This window comes from Arachis ipaensis, chromosome B6 (genome assembly GCF_059453495.1).
Source record: "Arachis ipaensis isolate K30076 ecotype BB chromosome B6, ASM5945349v1, whole genome shotgun sequence".
In the NCBI taxonomy this organism is placed as follows: domain Eukaryota; kingdom Viridiplantae; phylum Streptophyta; class Magnoliopsida; order Fabales; family Fabaceae; genus Arachis; species Arachis ipaensis.
In genome coordinates this window covers 104,214,581-104,224,484 of record NC_142441.1, presented here as the reverse complement: position 1 = coordinate 104,224,484, position 9,904 = coordinate 104,214,581, and the positions used below count along the sequence as shown (strand labels likewise).

Here is a 9,904-nt window from a genome sequence, read left to right as displayed (position 1 = left end):
GTGGCAGTAGACTTTGTATCCAAATGGGTTGAGACAATTGCAACACCCACTAATGATAGTAAGACTGTAATGAAGTTCCTCCAGAAGCATATCTTCAGTAGGTTCGGTGTCCCTAGGATACTGATAAGTGATGGAGGCACTCATTTCTGTAATAAGCAGCTTGACTCTGCTCTGGTTAGATATGGAATTAACCATAAAATGGCAACTCCATATCATCCACAGACAAATGGGCAGGCTGAAGTCTCAAATAGAGAACTAAAACGAATCCTGGAATGGACTGTAAGTACCCGTAGAAGGGATTGGACAAGAAGTCTGGATGATGCTCTGTGGGCATACAGAACAGCATTCAAGACTCCTATAGGAACCTCTCCATACCAACTTGTGTATGGAAAAGCCTGTCATCTGCCAGTAGAACTGGAACACAAGGCCTACTGGGCAACCAGGTTCCTAAACCTTTATGCTAAAATAGCTGGAGAGAAGAGATTACTCCAGTTGAATGAGCTGGAAGAATTCAGACTCAATGCTTTCGAAAATGCTAAAATTTATAAAGAGAAAGCAAAAAGATGGCATGACAAAAGGCTATCATCTAGAGTCTTTGAGATAGGACAGAAGGTCCTGCTGTTTAACTCTAGACTCAGATTGTTCCTTGGGAAATTGAAATCTCGGAGGAGGGGACCATATGTGATTACAAGTGTGTCACCGTATGGCTATGTAGAACTTCAAGATCTTGATTCTAACAAAAAGTTCATTATTAATGGACAGAGAATCAAACATTATCTTGAAGGCAATGTTGAGCAAGAATGCTCAAAGCTGAGACTAAATTAAAAGCTCAGTAAAGTCCAGCTAAAGACAGTAAAGAAGTGCTTGCTAGGAGGCAACCCAGCCATTATTAGATGTTTATAACAATTATATAAGTTTGTTTGATTATGTTATTTATGTTTGTTAATGCTTATCAGTGAAAAAGTCAAGAAAATGAAGGTTCAGAACATAAAACAGAGGAATCACAGATAAAAAGAGCTCACTGGCGTTCAAACACCAGTAAAGAGGCAATTTGGGCGTTAAACGCCAGAATGGCTATCATTCTGGGTGTTTAACGCCAGTAAAGATATCATTCTGGGTGTTAAACGCCAGAATGGGCAGCATTCTGGGCGTTTAACGCCAGAAATAGCAGCATCCTGGGCGTTCAGAAAAATGCCCAGTGAGAAAGGATTTGTGGCGTTTAACGCCAGCCAGGGTATCTGGCTGGGCATTAAACGCCCAAAATGGCCACCAGATGGGTGTTCAATGCCAGAATGGCTATCATTCTGGGCGTTTAACGCCAGCACAGCTAGGGGAGAGGTAATTTCGTTTCCAATTCAATTTTTTTAAAATTTTCATGTTTTAATTCAAAATTTTCTGCATCCAAACATGACAAACATTCAATTTTTAATTTCCATTAACAAAAATTCATAATCTTATAAATTCTTTTTAATTCTCCTTCAATTCTTTTCAAATCTCTTTCAAAAACTCATTCATCTTTCCAATTTCTTTTCAAATCTTTTTAATTCATTCATATTATCTTTTATTTTTTAGATGCATAAACAAAAATTCAGATCTAACTTCCTCATATCTTTTTCATATCTCTTAAATTTTGAAAACAATCTTCTCTTTTTCATATCATGTTTATTTCTTATCAATCATATCTTTCATATCATATCTTTTTCTAAAAATTCGAACCCATTCCCTCCCTCCCCTCTATTTATACATTCGGCCATCCCCTTCCTCCATTATTCGAATCATCTCCATCTATTCATCTTCTTTCTTTACTTTTGCTTGAGGACAAGCAAACCTCTAAGTTTGATGTGATTTTCTGTGATCACTGACCAAGATCATGGCCCCTAAAGGAAAACAAACCACTCCAAGAGGCAAGAAAGAGAACAATCCAAAATCACAATGGATTCATGAGAGGTTCTACACCAAAGAACATGCAGATCATTACTTCAAAATTGTGTGCAGAAGATCAGGGATCCCGAAAGTCATGTTCGATCTGAAAGAAGACAAATATCTGGAGATCCAAGAGCGGATTCGAAACAGAGGCTAGGAAATCCTAGCTAATCCTGAGATGAATGTGGGAAGAAACATGGTCCAGGAATTCTATGCAAATCTGTGGATGACAGATAAGCAAAGAATGGAGGGAACTGCATTCCACACTTTTCGAACCATGGTCAGAGGGAAGATTATCTACTTCCATCTTGACAAAGTAAGAGAAGTCCTCAAACTTCCTCAACTGCAGGATGATCCAGAATCCTTTAATAGGAGAATGGCTAAAGATAAAAAGCTGGATCAAGTTCTAGAGGACATATGCCTCCCTAGAACCAAGTGGATAACCAATGCAAAAGGTGTTCCAAACCAACTGAAGAGAGGAGACCTTAAGCCAGTTGCTAGGGGCTGGCTGGATTTCATTGGGCGATTTATACTTCCCATCAGTAACCGCTCTGAAGTCACTGTCAAAAGAGCAGTAATGATTCACTGTATTATGCTGGGAAAAGAAGTGGAGGTTCATCAGCTAATTCCTTGTGAAATTTACTTATTTGCAAACAAGGAATCCACTGAAACCAAATTGGCTTACCCAAGCTTGATCAGTCTGTTATGTAAAGATGCGCGAGTACAGATAGGTGTGGATGAGTATATCCCAGTTGAACACTCAATCACCAAAAGGGTAATGGATGGATCTCAAGTTCAAGACAACCTCATCAAGAGGAGGGCGCATGAGCTCCTCCCAGAAATTCCTCAATTTGACTATTGGGCCCGCTTAGAAGCATCTGTCAACAAGCTGCAAGAATCTATGGATCAACTCAAAGAAGAGCAGCAGAATCAGAACAGCATGCTCTGCAAACTGCTCAGAGAACAAGAGAAGCAAGGGCGTGAGCTACAGGAACTAAAGCGCCAGAAGCTGATCCTTGAAGAGCTGGACATCCCACAGATTGAAGAAGCACCTATCTCTCAAAATAAAGGTTGTTTATTCCTAACTCTGTGATAACTTTTATTATTAGAAACATATTTTAAGAGTTACATAAGCTTTACTTTTGTGTCTTTAATTTCCTTTCTTCTACTATTATTTTTCTGCTTTTATGTTTATTTTATGTCTTATTTTTATTCCATGATCAATAAAATTTAGAGTATATGTCTTAAAGCTATGAATGATTCCATGAATCCCTCACCTTTCTTAAAAGAAAAATGTTTTTATTTACAAAAGAACAAGAAGTACATAATTTCAAAATTTATCTTGAAATTAGTTGAAATATATTGATGTGGTGGCAATACTTTTTGTTTTCTGAATGAATGCTTGAACAGTGCATATTTTTGAAATTGTTGTTTATGAATATTAATGTTGTTGGCTCTTGAAGGAATAATGAAAAGGAGAAATGTTATTGATAATCTGAAAAATCATAAAATTGATTCTTGAAGTAAGAAAAAGCAGTGAAAAACACAAAGCTTGCAAAAAAAATGGCAAAAAATAAAAGAAAAAGAAAGAAAAGGAGAAAGCAAGCAGAAAAAGCTAGTAACCCCTTAAACTAAAAGGCAAGGGTAAAGAGGATCCAAGGCTTTGAGCATTAATGGATAGGAGGGCCCAAAGGAATAAAATCCTGGCCTAAGCGGCTAAATCAAGCTGTCCCTAACCATGTGCTTGTGGCGTGAAGGTGTCAAGTGAAAAAGCTTGAGACTGAGCACTCTTCAGCTTATCAAACGCTTGTTTGCAATCCTCACTGAACTCGAACTCAATATCCTTCTGCAGTAGCCTGGATAAGGGAAGTGCTACCTTACTGAAGTCCTTAATGAATCTCCTGTTAAAACCTGCATGGCCAAGGAATGAACGGACTTCCCTTACAGAGGAGGGGTAAGGTAAACTAGAAATAACATCCACCTTTGCTGGATCTACAGAAATGCCAGTATTAGACACAACATGTCCTAGTACAATACCTTGTTTTACCATAAAGTGACATTTTTCAAAATTTAATACAAGGTTTGTACTGACACATCTATCTAATACTCTAGATAATCCATCTAAGCAAAGGCTAAAGGAATCGCCGTACACACTAAAATCATCCATAAAAACTTCCATACAGTCCTCAATAAGATCAGAGAAAAGACTTATCATGCACCTTTGGAAGGTAACTGGTGCATTGCACAAGCCAAAGGGCATTCTCTTGTAAGCATAAGTCCCAAAAGGACATGTAAAAGTGGTCTTTTCTTGATCCTCAGGAGCTATATGAATCTGGAAATAACCTGTGTAACCATCTAAAAAACAATAATGTGATTTACCTGACAGGCGATCCAGCATTTGATCAATGAATGGAAGAGGATAGTGATCCTTACGAGTGGCCTGGTTGAGGCATCTGTAGTCAATACAGACCCTCCAGGCATTCTGAACTCTGGTTGCAATGAGATCTCCATGCTCATTCTTCACTGTAGTGACTCCAGACATCTTTGGCACCACTTGTACTGGGCTTACCCATTCACTGTCTGAGATGGGATAGATGATATCTGCCGCCAGTAGTCTGGTCACTTCCTTTTTGACAACCTCTAAGATAGTGGGGTTCAGTCTCTTCTGGGGTTGACGGACAGGTCTTGCTCCTTCTTCTAAAAATATTCTATGCTCACAGACTTGAGGGTTGATGCCTACTATGTCTGCCAAACTCCAACCAATTGCCTTCTTGTGCCTCCTCAGCACACTAAGTAACTGCTCTTCCTGTTGAGAAGTGAGTTCCCTTGCAATGATAACTGGAAACTCCTACTCGTCCTCAAGGTAAGCATATTTGAGGTGTGGAGGAAGGGGGTTTTAATTCTAGCTTCTGATCATGGTCAGGCTCTGGGTTGTCTGGAGCTGGTGACAATGGTAAAGCACTGTCATTGTCCTCTGAGAATGTCCCCACACTTAGACCTTGTCCTATGTACTTCTCTTTAAATTCCTCCTGGTGAACTTCAGTCACAGTTTCATCTATGATGTCACACTGGAGGATAGAATGATCCTCCGAAGGATGCTTCATAACTCCATTTAGATTGAAGATTACTACTCGGCCATCTATTTCAAAAGAGTATGTTCCTGAAAAAGCATCTAATTTGAACTTCGAAGTCTTCAAGAATGGTCTTCTGAGTAGGATTGATGATGGCTTCTCTGGGTCATTTTGGGGCATCTCCAGGATATAAAAATCAATGGGAAATGTGAGCCTCTTAATGCCCACTAATACATCTTCATCAACTCCAGCCACTGTAATAATGCTTTTATCTGCTAACACAAAACGAGCTGCCGACCTTTTTAAGGGAGGAAACCTCAAAATATCATATATAGACAAAGGCATTATACTCACACATGCTCCTAAATCACACATGCAGGCAGAAAATACCACACCACCAATAGTACAATTAACCATACATGGACCTGGGTCACTACACTTTTCAGGTAAACCTCCCATTAAAGCAGATATGGAACTACCTAAAGGAATAGTTTCTAATTCATTAATTTTGTCTTTATGTATACATAAATCTTTTAGAAACTTTGCATATTTAGGTACCTGTTGAATAACATCAAAAAGAGGAACAGTTACCTCAACCTTTTTGAATATTTCTACCATTTTGGGGTCAGGTTCCAGCTGCTTCCTGGGCTTCCTTGCAAGTTGTGGAAATGGAATGGGAGTGGTGTCTTCTGCAGTGTCTACTCCCTGTGGTGCTTCCTCCTATGGTTGAACTTCTTCTTTTTCATCTAAGTCCTGTATGTCTTCTTCCTCTTCAACATCTTCTATTTCCACTACCTCTTCAGCTGAGGTGTGTTCTGGTGGGCTTGGCTCCTCCTGATTCCTCTCCTGAAGTGTGGTTCCGGACCTTAGGGTGATGGAATTAATGCCACCCTTTGGATTGGGTAATAGTTGAGAGAGAATTCCATTGGAGCTCAAAGGCTGGTTATTGGAGTTATTTATTGATCCAATCTGTGAGACAAGAGCTTGCAGGGTAGAGGTCAGACCATTTAGTGTAGCATAAAGGTTATTTTCCATGGTCTGTTGTCTCCGATCAATAGATTGTAGTAAGTCATCATTAGTAGATGAAGAAGGATAAGTAATTTGAGAGGTCTGCTGTTGGGTATTCTGTGGTCCTTGGGATTGCCTCAGGTGAGGTGCTCTGTAAGGCTGGTTCTGGTTCTGCTGCCTGTTGTTGTTGTTATTCCACCTCTGATTTCCCTGATTGTCTCTGCCTCCTCTGTTGCTGTTGTCCCTCCAATTCTGGTTAGAATTGTCCTGCCATCCATGGCTATAATTGCCATCTTGTTTGTACCCTTGGTTGGGGCGGTCATAGAAGTTATGAGTGGCTGCCACGGTGTTATTTTCCTATCGGAGCTGCGGACATTCGTCAGTATAATGACTATAATCAGCACAGATTCCGCAAACTCTCTGTGGGACGAACTGTTGGCTTTGCTGTGGTGGAGAAGGTTGAGCTTGCTGAACTTGTTGTTGATTCAATTGCATCTACTTCAGCAAGTTGGTCATTTCACAGATACTCTGAGTTAGAGCAGCAGTCTCTCTGCCAGAGGATACTTCTGCAACGGCTTTTGAACGGCCTTGTTTCTGCCTTTGATTCCGAGTGGATTCAGCTAAGTCGCTGATCAATTGCCATGCCTCATCAGTGGTCTTGTACTTTTTCATGGACCCATTGCTAGCACTTTCCAATGTGGTCTTATCTTGGGGCCTCATGCCCTGTGTGACGTAACCGAGTAACACTATCTTGTCAATCATATGGTGGGGGCATGCTTCCAGAAGATTATTGAAACGCTCCCAGTATTCATAGAGAGTCTCAGATTCGTCCTGAACAATCATGGAAATGTCTTTCCTCAGTTTATCAGTAACTTCAGCTGGAAAGAACTTTTCCAAAAATTCTCTTCTAAGTGTATCCCAGTTGGATACAGTTGCTGCGGGTTGAGTGTAGTACCACTCTCTTGCCTTTCCCTCAAGAGAAAATGGGAAAGCTTTCAACAAAATTGAAGTTTCATCTGCACCATCACGCCTGACAGTAAAACAGGCTGCTTGAAAATCTCTCAGGTGCTTGATAGGCTCTTGAGCAGGTAAGCCATGAAACTTGGGCATCAAATTGAGCAATGCAGTCTTTATTTCAAAGTCTGTAGCCACCGCTGGGTGATGCGCTTGAAACGATTGCATTGTAAAATCAGGGGCTCCAGCCTCCTAGATAGTAACTCTCCTAGGTGCTGCCATGTCACCTACACGTAAATCAACCGAATCAGTAGAACGGGGGCTGGTTTCTTCCTCAAATGACGTTTCATATCTGCCCTCAGAGAGGACTAACCGACGCCGAGCTTGCCTTATTCGTGAAATAGTTCTTTCAATCTCAGGATCGAATACTGGCAAGCTTGGATCAGGAAGTGAACGCGTCATCTAGCGAAAGAAACAAGCAGCTCATAGTAGCAAGATAAAATAAAATACAAATAAATAAATTCCAATTAATAACTTTAGCACTCTATTGCAACTCCCCAGCAACGGCACCAAAAATTGACGTGGCGGAAATTGGCGAATTAAGAATTGTTATGAGATATGCGTTGCAAGTATAGTTCTTAACCAACCAGGAATCCGCTTATCAATTTAGAAGGGTTGTCACAAAAATTAAAATTAAAATACTGGGAGTATGAATCCCAGGTCGTCTCCCAATGAGTTGCAGAAAGATGTGCTATTTTATTAATCAGATGTTTTCAAAATGGTTTGAGTTGAATAAACAGGAAATTAAATTAGAGAAATTAAATAATTTAAATAAAAGCCTTGATTGGGAGTAGATTAGTTGGAAGCCCTATTCTTGTTGAAGTACTCTCAAGATTAATTGATAATTGAAGGTTGTTCTGTTTAGTTATCCCTTACTAGGTAAGGGAAAGTCAAACAAGTTGGAATGCTGTTTCTATTCACAAGTTCCAATCTGCTCAATTGAAAAGGATTAGTGTTAGTGACTAGAGAGCATTCCAACAATAAACCCAATTACAATTTTTTCTTTTAAGCATCCCAACTCAAGGGTTCCTTTCAATCAACTCCCCATCAAGTTAGGGAACTACTCGCTCATTGTGAATGTAGAACTCATAACATAGGAAAGCGAATTAAAGAAAGACATGATAAATAAAACTCAAAGGAATCAATTAAAAATAAAAGTAATTCTTGTATTAATAAATTCTAAAATAATCCAACAGTAAAATTGAGTAAATTAAAGGACATGAAAGAGTAAAGCCAAGTAAAGAAAATGAACTAGAATGACAAAGTCTTGATGAGGTAATAACTCTTCTCAATATCCCAATGCAAAGAGCAATAGAAATAAAATCCTAAGAACTATGAATGTGTAGAGAGAAAAACCTAGAGGAGGAGTAAAACTATATCTAAAAACTAAAATTGTGTAGAATGAATGTTGTTCTTGGTTTCTGCATGTTCTCTGGCTCTAGTCTGCTTTTCTGGGCCAAAAACTAGGTCAAAACAGGGCCCAAAATCGCCCCCAGCGAATTCTGCAGATTATGCAGATCGCGCACGTCACGCGATCGCGTCATTCATGCGAACGCGTCATTCGGCGTTTTGTCCTGCCACGCGAGCGCGTTGTCCATGCCTCCGCGTCACTTGTGCTATTCCAATCCGTGTGGTTGCGTGAGCCATGCGGCTGCGTCACTGCGATTTCCTCTCTTTCGCGTGGTCGCGTGAGCCATGTGGCCGCGTCACTTCTCGCTGGTCATCTCCTCAATTTCTTGTTTTCCTTCCAATTTTGCAAGCTTCCTTTCCAATCTCCAACTCATTCATGCCCTATAAAGCCTGAAACACTTAACACACAGATCACGGCATCGAATGGAATAAAGGAGAATTAAAATACATAATTAAAAGTCTCTATGAAGCAAGTTTTCAATCCTATAATAATTTTAGGAAGGAAGTATAAATGCATGCTAATCATATGAATAAATGGGTATAGATCATGATAAAACCACACAATTAAACACATTATAAACTATAAAATAGTGGTTTATCAAGAGTCAAAGACCAAGCATGGATGAAGGTTCAAGGAAGAGTGGAAACACAAGCCACCCTAGCTAGAGTCTCCTCAATAAGTCCAACTTAAAGACTATAAACCAAAGTGCTAGGTGGGAGACACCCCACCATGGTAACATCTTTCTTACCCTTTCTCTTTGTTTATAGTCTTAGTTTATTACATGTCTTAATTAGCTTAGGATTAGTTTAATTTGAGCTTAGATATGTTAATTTGCATATGGATCATGATTTTGTGATGTTTTGAATGTTTGGGGATGAATTTGGGTTGAGTTAAGGCTTAATGCATTAGTTTTTGAAAGAAAATTTTTTTTGAAACAGGGCATCTGTGCGTACACACGTTGCTGTGCATGCGCACACAACTGTGAGTTTCGCGACCTGTGCGAGTGCACAAGCCTGTGCGCCCGCACACTCTTTGTATTGCCCTCTGTTTGCAGTGCCAGCACGGCCTGTGCGCTTGCACCCCATACCCCTTTTCGCTCTTGTGCGTGCGCACGGACCTTTGTGCACGCGCACACATGATCCATCAGTTACAAAAAAAACGTACTGTGCGCGCGCACAGGCTTGTGCGTGCACACACTTCTATTTTCGCCTTTTGTTTGGAGCACTTGCACACCTTGTGCGAGCACACACCCCCTGTTTTACCTTTTTGTGCGTATGCACACATATCTGTGCGTGCGCACAGGTGCTGTTTTGGGTAACATTCCTATTCCACTTTAAATAAGCCCTAACGCACTTCCCGCCTACTCCATCCCTCTCTTCTCTATCTTTTACCTTATTTTCTACTTGTTTTACTTTGTTTTCATTGCATCTCATTTTTGTTTTAGTAATTATATTTGTTTTGCTTTAAGTTGTTTGTT

The 9,904-nt window shown here is 40.0% G+C and overlaps 1 non-coding gene across 1 annotated transcript; it reads left to right on the top strand.

The window, feature by feature from the left end:
* Positions 1 to 6,758: 6,758 nt before the first annotated feature.
* LOC148562136 (small nucleolar RNA R71) lies at positions 6,759 to 6,866 on the top strand. The gene has a single exon (XR_015887203.1). It is a non-coding gene; the product is annotated as a small nucleolar RNA R71 (small nucleolar RNA).
* Positions 6,867 to 9,904: the final 3,038 nt, after the last annotated feature.